This window comes from Mus pahari, chromosome 4 (genome assembly GCF_900095145.1).
Source record: "Mus pahari chromosome 4, PAHARI_EIJ_v1.1, whole genome shotgun sequence".
In the NCBI taxonomy this organism is placed as follows: domain Eukaryota; kingdom Metazoa; phylum Chordata; class Mammalia; order Rodentia; family Muridae; genus Mus; species Mus pahari.
This window is the reverse complement of record NC_034593.1, coordinates 111,505,350-111,515,557: the sequence shown is the minus strand read 5'-3', so window position 1 is coordinate 111,515,557 and position 10,208 is coordinate 111,505,350.

Below are 10,208 nucleotides of genomic sequence, written 5' to 3'. Positions count from 1 at the left end.
ACTAGTGGCATGCACGCCTTAGTGATAACCAACGCTGTCTACTTGAACTTAAGACCCTCTCAACAAGAGGGACATCATGCCCAGTCATGGTGACTAGCCAACTGCACAAGGCTACTGAGGTCATGGTTCTCAGAGGAAAAGCTACAACCTCCACTTTTCTAAGCCACTGCAATTCTTGAGTAAAAACAGAAAGAACACAAGAATGACTGGAAAGGGTGAGGGTAAAAGCAGGAGACCCAACTGGGAAATTCCCGTTGAAATCCATGAAACTCATGTTACAAGTGGAGTAACCAGAGACAGACGCACAGACAAGCTTTAGTCACACTCTCCAGACAGATTTGCTAATGTATCGGATGAGGGTGGCTAATTGAAGGGGCAGTTGGTTTCTAGACTTTTATGGCTCGTACCACTGCATAGATAGTATCCTTTTTTTCTTTTAGGGATGAGAAGCTCCTCACTTGAGAGATACATTGAAAGCCTTACCTCGGACATCTTAAGCTGATATCAAGTATAAGACATTTTTAAGCTTTGTGAAAACCATTGTTAAAATAAAAGAACAGCCAGAGTGTACTAAACAGAGCCACTAATGGTGGGGCTTGCTTACTCTGTGTCGGACTGTTTACATAGTCACTTCTTTAATCCTCACATTCACCATATAAAGGAGTTGAGACTGTAACTTCTATTTTTCCGATGAGAGAAAGGTACAGGGCAGTCTGGTTATCCAGCTCCCCAAGAGCTATGGTCAGCCAACTCCCCAAGTGCTACGTTTCTAACTGGAAGACTTGGGGCTCAGTCAGTTCTAAGCTATTAACTTCCAAGCCTGGTCCAAGCTCTGCACCAGAAAACCAGAGTGTTGATGCCAGAGAAGGAATCAATATATTACTCATTCCAAACAATGCCAGCAGCAAGCAGACACAATGCTCCGCCATGACAGGACATACTAAAAACCAATCTTGATACATTTCAGCAATTCCATTATTGAAATAAGACTTTTTTTAAAAAACAAAAAAAAACAAAAAAAAATTTTCCTTGTTTTGTTATTGCTGGTAGTGGTTGGTTGGTTTCTTTTTGAGTCAGGGTCTCACTATACCACTCTGTATGGTCTAGAACATTCTAGGTAGGCCAGGGTGTTCTCAACCTTTGGCAATTCTCCTGCCTTTGTCTCCTGAGTACTGAGATGTAGATGCATGGTACCACATTTGGCTTAAGATGACTTTTCTTCTAACAGATACAATGACACAAGTGGAGTATGGTCTAGACACCAAAGTCTTTTGCCTACATGTGCAGTACTGAGCAGTGACTTCTAAAAGCATTCTCAATATTACCACTCAGCCTTCCTGCCTGAACACAGTTGCCTGCACATACTCACTTATTCATAAGTGTCCCTCCGGAGGCTGTTGGTTGTCACAGTCAGCTGAGCCCTCATAGGTGCCCACCAATCATGGGCCCTGCAAGTAGTTATAGCGACAACAATATAGAGCCATCAAGTTACATAAGCTGTGTTAGCTGATAGCACACAGCACAGCAATGTTCAGCTATTAGGGGAGCAGAGGTGACATCTGCTGACCTCAGTACACATGGCAGTGACAATTGGAAATTTGAGTAGGTAGGGTGGTATCTTCAGTGTGCACTGAAGTGACATTCAGCTATCAGGGTAGGTAGCATGATATCTGCTGAGTGTCATACACACTGCATGGACATCACAGATGTCAGAACAGGTAAGTATGTATGTGTCAGGGGGGGTTATATCTGCCCAGTGTAGTACACATCACAGTGATGTCCCTGTTAGGTAGGAGGTGTGATAACTGTTAATTGTATAGCATGTTAAGGTAGGTGGGGTGATATATGATGACTATAATGTATACTGTTGCGTCACTTTGGCTGGGGACAAGGATCTGCTTTTGTGACAGCTTCCAGCCACCAGAGCTTTGTGCCATAGTACTTCCCAACACTGTATTAGCATCCTGCTGCTCCTGGCAGTTTGAAGTGGTTTCTTTTAAGTCCCATGGGATGGTCTGTTTAAAGTCATTTTTTTTTAAACCCACTTTAAGGCTGTTAAATCTGAAGTGACAGTGAGGACCTCCTGTTTATATTCTTCTTCACTGTCTACCCATTTCATTCCTAGAGACAAGAGACAAGAGCCCTGTTGGGGACAACAGCAGACTGTCTCCACTGACCACTTGATAACCCTCTGTGGAGGAAGTTATATTTCAGTGAACAGAACTAAAACGTAACCTGGAAGCTGCCCAATACTCGGTGTCCGGAGCACAGAGGAAGCCTCCGGAGTTTAAAAATGGCAGATGTGTTCATACTGTTCCAAAACTTCAAAAGTTTTAGAAGGAACAAAGTTCATTGCAGAGAATATGCATGCATGTGTGTGCGTGTGTGTGTGCGTGCGTGCGTGCGTGCGTGTGTGTGTGTGTGTGTGTGTGTGTGTGTGTGTGTGCACGCACACATACTTTGAGATAAGTCTTATCCTATAGGCCAGTCTGGCTTTGAACTCATGTTGATCTTCCTGCCTCAGACTTCCCTAGCACTGTCATTACAAGCATGAGCCACCATGCTCACCTGCCTCAGCTCTACCTGCTTCCTCTACATCAAACCTCTTAAACTCCATAAACTCCTGTGGATAACAGATTCCCTATCCTGCGGATCTAAGCGTTATCAGCTTGAAATGCCTCTCAACACTACCTATCAAGTCTGTCTCCCCTTTCAAGCCTCAGCCTACAGGCCATCTTCTCGCTGAAGTGCTTCTCTGCCCCCTCATCTTCTGCTTCAGATAGAGCTGGCCTTGGCCCTTGTTTATGCCTCTGTTGCTTCTAACGTGAAGTAATTCCACTGCACTTCCATTATAGTAGTGTGGGCAGTACCACACAATGCTGCCTATCAGAGCCCCCTTCTCTTCAGTCCTGTTCTTTGGGTCTCATGGGTACTGAGGAAAACATTTATCAAGAAGCCACATCCCCCAGCTCTCGCCGATCACATTCTTCAATAGACATGACAAGTAGTCATAATCTGTCATACATAGGTGCTACAGCCAAATGCCAGAAAAGTCCAGAGAATGTCCTCTGTATTTCTATATGGTCACAAAGTAGAATGTTTTGGTCCCAGAGCCACAAGCCCTCCCATGCCGTTTATATCACAGATACTATAATGGGACACCTTCCATGCTCTTTATACCCCAGGTACTATAGTGGGATTTCCCTGCAGCTAACAGCAGGACTAGTTTAGAGACTTCCCTTCTACAGTTCTGTGCTCATTTTTGTATTTTTAAATTGAAAATTATACCTTTTACATAACATCTTTTCTTAAGTGCAGTCCTAAAGTTAGAAACGATTTGGGTCCAATAAAAACCTGCATCCACCCCGGCTCGGGGCTGCGGTCCGTTTATCTGTGGCCACAGATTGTAAACAGAGCTGAAGGAAAAGTCAACAGAGGTTCTGGGTGGGTTGCAGAGAGGTGGCACCTGCTTCCTCCTGGGTGGGGAGGCTGAGTGTTGAGTGAAGGAGGTCAGCCCTTGCCTCCTCTCAAAGAACTCAGACTAAAACCCCAAAGGCTATTTATTGTTTCGGGCTCCCCTGCTGCCCACAGCCCCTAACAGAGGATGGATTAGAACAGAGGGTCAGAAAAGCCATGGTTCTACATGATCAACAGACACAGCATCCCACTGACTCACCAGTGTTCTTGATGCTGCTGAAATTCCAGGGAAACACAATGCCAACAGGCTGGGGGGAGGCAGAGATGGGGAAACAAAAACAAAAGTGAGGTTACCTGAGGCCTCCCAGACCTGAAAAAGGAATCCCTTTCCCTGCCTTCAGCATGGCCTTCAGGCAAAGCCATCATGGGCTTTCTCAGTGGCCTAAACTAGTAGTACTGAGTCCAGGTTATACTTGGGTTAGAATTAAGTTCTTTCAAGGTCCCAAGTACAGAAAAAAAAAAATTGGGACCACCACTGCTTCCATTATGTAATGCAAACCACTCAAATATGTTTTTAGACAAAATTTACATGTATGCTGGAATTAGGATACCCCCCACACACCTAAATTTGGAGATTTGTACATTTGGGGCAGACTAGCTGATCTTCCTTCCTTCTCTAGTTAGCTTATCCTGCCTGTGCTCCACTTTACTGCCCCCCTGTGCTCCTCTTTACTGATCCACGTGCTCCTCTTTACTGATCCCTGTGCTCCTCTTTACTGATCCCCGTGCTCCTCTTTACTGCCCCCTGTGCTCCTCTTTACTGCCCCTATGCTCCTCTTTACTGACCCTGTGCTCCTCTTCACTGACCCCCGTGCTCCTCTTTACTGCCCCCTGTGCTCCTCTTTACTGCCCCCCGTGCTCCTCTTTAGTGACCCCCGTGCTCCTCTTTACTGCCCCCCGTGCTCCTCTTTACTGCCCCATTCTCCTCTTTACTGATCCCCGTGCTCCTCTTTAGTGACCCCCGTGCTCCTCTTTACTGATCCCTATGCTCCTCTTTACTGCCCCCCCGTGCTCCTCTTTACTGCCCCATTCTCCTCTTTTCTGCCCCCCCCATGCTCCTCTTTACTGATCCCTGAGCCCTCTTTACTGATGGAGTGGCGGTGAGAGAGTCCCTTCCCACTCTGTTTTGCTCTATATCTATCTAGAGTTGGCGTGTAATATCCCTTTAACCTTGTAGGTCTATTGATGCTCATTGCCTTTCCCCTTCCAAACAAAACAGTTTCAAACACTTCTTCTCAGGATTGTGCACCCTACTGACTTATACAGAGAGAAGATGCTGACCATATTACAGAGGTCATCCTAGGAAGGTACTGATGCGTCTGATTTTACTCATTCCATACTCACTGAACACCTACCACATTCTGGCAGTTGAGGGCACAGTGATAAACAGAGGAAATATTCCTTCCCTTCTAGGTTGTAGTCGGAACTCAGTGCTTGCTTGTGAGATTAAGCCAGCTGTGTGACTCCATGGTAAACTATCCCGAATCTGTGATGAGGTCGCCTGGGCTCATGTTCCTTGCTTTGTGACTTTGGGCAATGTAGTTCTCAATGCTATGCACACAGCCAAGTACTTCCTTCTCTTTAAAATCTGGTTAGAGATAGGATGTCCACATACCCAAGGTGTGTCTCACTCCACAGATGCTTCGGCTTAGGACAAGAGCGTGAGTGTACAGGCCCATGGGAGTTTCCTCCACGTCTCACTAGAAGATTCTGGCCTCGGAGAAAGAATGGTTCTCTCTCCAGTTTGTGTCTTATTTTAGAATTCAGAGTTTAGAGGATGAACTAATGTCACACTGAAAGGCACTGAAACACCCTTTTGAATGTTCAGAAAAGGATCGGATTTCTTTGCTGTCCTTTCATTTTTGTTGAAAAATGTCCTTGGGGGCTTTAATAGGGAATCAAGAGTAAGCTCCGATTTCTTCTGTCCCTTGCTCTTCTGTTTGATCTCCCCAATATCTGTCTCCCCCTAGAAATGAATATTCTTGCCAAAAAGAAATGACTGAGAAATGTAGGGTTTACCCAAGAGCTTATGCAAATGAAGAGAAAGGGAAACCATTTAAAAAGCCTGTTAGACAATTCCCACTTCTCTTTCCCAGATGCTCTCCCACCATGTGACCAGCAGCAGGTTTAGTCCCCTCCCTGCACAACAACTGATGCCAAACCTTACTCAGAAAGCTCAGACTCTGTCCCGTCCCCGCTAGGCCAAGTTTGTCTGTGCTTTTTCTCTTCCCTCAGGCTTAATCCTCCTTGCCATCTCTACTCTGTCCTGCAGGGAGGCAGATGCCTTCCAACCTGAATGGACATGGAGATCCAGTTCTGCCCCCAAGGACATGCAGAAGTCGTGTGTTGCAGGTTGCTCTCTTCTGCCAACAAGCTTTACCATTCACAGCAAAATCTTCGCTGAGTACATTGAACGTTTACCACCGCCCTTTGGATCTGAAGCCTTTCCTGGCCTTGCCTTCCCACAGTTTAGCCCCTGGCAAGCATTCTGCTTACTGCATGCTTTCTCTAACAGCCCCATCGCCTCCAGAACCCAACAGGTCACAGGTTCCTATTTGCTTGACCCCTAGTAGATTATGAATTCCATGAGTGTAGGCGCTGGGGGCTTTTGTAGCTCAGCACCCAGTACAGAGCTGGACTCCATTAAGTCCCCCGTGTATTCCTAGAATTAAGGAGTGGATGGAAAATGTGGGCTTTTCCACAGATCACCCTACTGAGGGAGTATGTACTGTGGTTTTTGTGGACAATCCCAAGTATCAGCAGTCTACAATATAAAATCTGTCACAGGAAAGATCCAGTGTGATTTCAACTTTACCTCAGGATTCTCTCCTTGCCAGACCTCCTCTAGAGCCTCACAGGAGATGCCATCATGGAGTCGTCATTTCATTTGCTGGCTTTATTCTCTTGTTCTTTCAAAGCACAAGGCAAAGCAAACATAATATCTGGAGGTAAACAGACGAATGAACTAGATTTCACTATTCAGCCTTGTGGTCTTTAGAAATGTCTTAGCTGTGCAATGGTGGCACATGACTATAATCATTGCACTTGAGAGGAAGTGGCAGGAGGGCTATTGAGTTCAAATTATATACTCACCCCAGCTTGGTAGTATATAATCACATATACACTGACACAGACACATGCACACACACACACACACACACACACACACACACACACCCCAGTAGGGAGAATAAATTACCTTTCACTTTATTTTCCTTAAGATAGAATGAAGACTCCTACCATAATAGTATTGTCAAAGAATTGGTTGGTGCATATGGGTCCTCCTGGCACATATGAGAATTCTGTATATGTAAACAATCCTGTTAAAGTCTTTCTTGTCACGTTTGCTGTAACTAGACTGTACTCTGGAAGTTCAGTGTGATCATCAGTTTGTTGCTCTCTTCATACTTTCAGATATAAGCCTCCCTTGCCCTCCCACGTTCCCTTCTGTCCCATCCTTTTCTTGTTTTTGTGAGAATCATTCCTGTAGCCCATGCTGACCTTGAACTTGCTTGGTAGACAAGGATGACAGCAGGGTTTTTAGTAAAAAGTCTGAACTTATCGCAAGGCATATTATTAACTTGGCTGCAAACTCTGGAAAAGTCTATTCTCAATCTCAGGACTCAGGAGGTGGACATAGAAGGATCAGAAGTTCAAGGTCATCCTTGGCTGTAGCTTCCCTGCCCCACATAAAAGACATGTTCTCTCAGCATTCATTATGGTCCGTGGCTCTTACAGTTCTTCACTCTCTCTTCTCTGATGTGCCCTACAGCTCACGTATAGGGATTATACAGTACGGTGGTGTAGATATGTCAGGTGGGGTCAGTTAGTCACCAGCTGCAGCTTTCTGTAATGGACCCCATCTGCTGAAGAAGCCAGAATCTGAAGGTCCGTGTAGGATTTTAATGAACTAAGCATCTTTCTTGAGCCTTCTCTCATCTTTAAGACCTGAGGAAAAATGGCCTTCTATACAAGGGGTTCCCGTTTTGTTTTGTTTTTTTTGTTGTTGTTGTTGTTTGTTTGTTTTTTTGTTTTTTTTTTCTTTTAAGTGTCTTTGCAGTCTTGCCTTAGGATCACTTGAAAACACCTGCTGTCTCTGGATTTTCCCAAGCTACAGGAGAATGTGGGAAGCCAGTCTTCAAACACATACAAAACTAGTTAATAGAAGTTCTAAAGAGACTTTCTATATACCCTGCTTGTTGCGCATGCTGGACAGGAACGCCACCACCAAGCTCATCTCTCTCTCTCAGATTTGCTTGATGTAGAGTCTTGCTAAATTGTACAGGCTAGCCTCTGAGTTGCTATGTATTCCAAACAATCCTTGAATGTATGATAGTCTTAGCTCCTGAGCAGGTGGAATTACAAGTGTGAACCACACCTGGCTTTATTGCCCAGGTTAAACACAGGTAATATCTCCAGGGAGGGGCAATGTACATAGTACAAGTGAGTTTATTTTTGGCTCTCCCTTGGGCTGCAGGTATAGCCCTTTTATATTCTGACTTTATAGCATGTGGGCCTCTTAGCAAGCTTCTCATGGTATCTAAATCCTTGGCTTTCTTGTCTATCCTCATAAAAGACATACAAATCAACCCTCAGGTTTGTTCAGGTCAGGAAACACCTTCACTATAGGATTTCTGAGGCAGGAGCCAGGAGAATGTACCTGTCATCTCAGCACAGGAGAGCTGGGGGCAGGAGAATGACAAGTTCCAGGTCAGCTTATGCCACACAGCATGGCTTTGTCTCAGAAACCAAACCTGGAAGTGTGTTCTAGTATTCTGCTCACCACACTACAGCTACAGGCTCTCTCTTTTCTTCACTGCAGCAGTATCCCAGCTGGTGGCTATACTATTTTTTCTAACATTAATCCATTTTAGCAATATATTCAGTTTGGACCCTCTTCACAGATTGTCTAATCAGATACTGCATCAATTTGCCCGGCCATCTTGATGAATGATCTGACTAATACAGTCACAGTGCTTGATTCATTGTCCTGAGATTTGTATATCAATGTGTCGGCTACATTATTCTTCTTTACTCTTTTATCTTTGGGTAATGAAATGTTGCTATAGAAGAAAGAGAGGTTAAGAAAGCAAAGTTAAGGAAGAATCTTAATTTGGGACCTCTCACACATTCCAGGCAGGGCTTAACCTGTTTTCTTTGCCTTACCCTGCTTATGGTTTTTGCCAAGTTGGTTTCACAGTGGGAAAGCTGATTGTTTACACATGTTTAAACATTTGCTCACTGACCCCACGGTTGGGTGCACCTTTGGAATAACAAAAAATAAAGAAGCTAAAATAAATTTAATTTTATCCATCTTCGGTAGACTGTTGAAAATAAACAACAAATAGAAGCAGGAATACGTAGACGTCATTGTGCACTGTTTCCATAACACAGATAACAGACTATCGTCTCAAACAGTACAAGGCTATTAACGATGTTACAGCTCCAGCTCATCCAACCCTCTCCTGAACTGACAAGGAACTGCAGTCTGGTGGAAACTACATGACTCCTTCAACATCGCAGGATAGAAGTGTTCCTAGGAATACAGCTCCCAATTTGGGGATAACAATTTCTTTCCACTATGCCATGTTACTGGGTAGCACAATTTCTATTTCAATAGAAAATGATGCATGTGTTCAACACATGGTGTATTTTATGAATGTAGCTTATATGTCAAAGTTGTAGAAAATAAGCTGAAACAATCTACTGTACACAGAGAGAAGTTAGGCTTTTATTATATCATAGTAGGTAAATCTTAATTTCTAGTATCTGAGTGCCCTATCCGGTTCACTAGTTAGGAACCAGTATACAGCCAGGGATGTTGGCACATGTCTACAAATCCACCAGCTACAGGGCTGAGAAGGACGGTTGGTGAGGTGGAGGTCAGCTGGCTATCTACTGAGTTCTATAGCATCCTTAGAAGCTTATATAATAAGACCCTGTTTTTAAAAAATAAGATAAAAAAGAAAACCAGTATACATCAAAGTTACTTAAGCCTTCCATGATTATCAAAGAGAAAATTTTATTATTTAGATATTTTTCATTTGGAACTTAGACATCGATATCCTGAACAGGGGTTTCTTCTTTGCTGCCCACCCATCGTAAGATGCCAGGAGTGATAGATGTATCTGGGAGGATCAATGTTGCTTGGAGACCTGGTAGGAGTAAACTTCAGAACCCAATGCAGTCAGAGCTAACAGCAGAGGAAACAGTCGCACGTCCTCATCATTACCCACGACAAAGCTGAGGCTAGTCACATTGCCTAAGGAGCCACAAAGGTCTCTTTGCTATCGTAGGCAAATCACAGGACTGTCAGGTCATTGCTGATGGATCAGAGTTGATGCTTCTACTCACAATATACAAATAAATGTATATTCAGTAACACATATTTTACAATGATTATTTTTTGTAAGAACAATAATAACCCAAACAAGATTTTTTTGAACATATTAAAGGGTCAATCTCCTATTTCAAAAAAAAAAAAAAAAAAAAAAGATTCCCAAGATTCCGGAATGATAACTCTAAGTCTGTGGTGCTGGTATATTCCGACTAGTCACCTAGAACTAATTAGACCTAGCAGATAGATTTTTTTTTTTTTTTAGTTTATTTTCTTTTGTTTTAACACAGAAAATTCACTTATTTCTTTTGAGGTTTGTGTCACATCTGCAAGGGATCAAAGTTAATATGGAAAGCATCTCCTTCAAATGTAGGTTGTACTGTCAGAGGAGCTG